Source organism: Meleagris gallopavo, chromosome 20 (genome assembly GCF_000146605.3).
Source record: "Meleagris gallopavo isolate NT-WF06-2002-E0010 breed Aviagen turkey brand Nicholas breeding stock chromosome 20, Turkey_5.1, whole genome shotgun sequence".
Classification (NCBI taxonomy): Eukaryota; Metazoa; Chordata; class Aves; order Galliformes; family Phasianidae; genus Meleagris; species Meleagris gallopavo.
In genome coordinates, this window is record NC_015030.2 from 7,869,317 (window position 1) to 7,870,424 (window position 1,108).

The 1,108-nt window shown below is 68.7% G+C and overlaps 1 non-coding gene across 1 annotated transcript; it reads right to left on the bottom strand.

Annotated features, from left to right (window-relative positions):
• Positions 1-864: 864 nt before the first annotated feature.
• On the bottom strand, positions 865-937 carry TRNAR-CCG. Its single transcript has one exon. It is a non-coding gene; the product is annotated as a tRNA-Arg (tRNA).
• Between the last annotated feature and the right edge of the window lie 171 nt (positions 938-1,108).

A 1,108-nucleotide genomic window follows, 5' to 3' on the forward strand; every position in this document is an offset into this window, starting at 1 on the left:
CAGCACCAAGCCCGCACCCACAGCCCCGCAGTGCGTAACGGATGGACGGGAGGCTCACGGCGAGCTCCGGGACTGGGGGAGCCTCGCTGTGCCCGCGCAGTTGCTCGAGGAGAGCCGGAGAGCGCGCGGCTCTGCTGGGCGCGGGGCTGCCGTGCGGGCGGCGGACGGGCGCTTCGGCAGCCAAAGCTGAGCTTTGGGAGGAACTCGAGGGCTCCAACCGCGCGGCCGGAGCATCGCCTGCCGAGGGACCGCTCCTGTACAGCGGTTATCGCCCGGCGCGAGGGGAAGCCCTGCTGACCGCAGATACCGCTTTATTTCTCGATTTCTATCAGCTGACGTGCAAAATTTTACACCCCAAACCGACCCCCATGCGGGTCGCTGTGTTTAAGCAGGTTTATCCCACTGAAACAGGCGATCTCGTTACCGGACCGAAGCCCCGTTGTGACCGCCGTGAACGGCCGCGTCGCACCTCCAGGCACCGAGAGCCGCCTCGGGCAGCGCAGCCACGGCCTAGCTGTCCGCGCTGTGCGCTGCCTCGACTCGGCAGTCGGACCGGGCCGCCCGAAGTACCGGCACCGCCCGGCAGCTCTGCGGAGCTCCCTCTCATCGCTCGCTCAGCCGCAACCGCTCCGCTCTGCTCCGCGCACCTCACAGCTGCTCCGAGGGGAAGGACGGGGCGGCGGTTTAGCCACCGCGCTCGGCAATCCACCGACAGAGCCTGGAGCGGAGCGGCTGAGGGACTCGGAGCCGCGTGCGGTTGCGGCCAAAAGTGAGGAGTGCGGGATGGCACGCGCTGCGCTACGAGCTACTCGGCGGGAGATCGCCGCGCTGAATATATCGAGCTGCCACAAAACATCGGCGGCACGACCCAGATGGGACTCGAACCCACAATCCCCAGCTCCGGAGGCTGATGCCTTATCCATTAGGCCACTGGGTCACCCAGCAAAAGCTGCGAGCGCCGTGCCGTAAGAGCCCCGCCCGGTGGCGCTGGCTCCACCCCCGCAGCGCCTCAATGCTCTCCCTGCTCGTGAGCGGGAGGCCTCGCCCCCGTCAGCGCCTCCCCGAGGCTCCGCCCCTTGAGCCTCGCGCGGGCCCGTGGAGCCCGCAG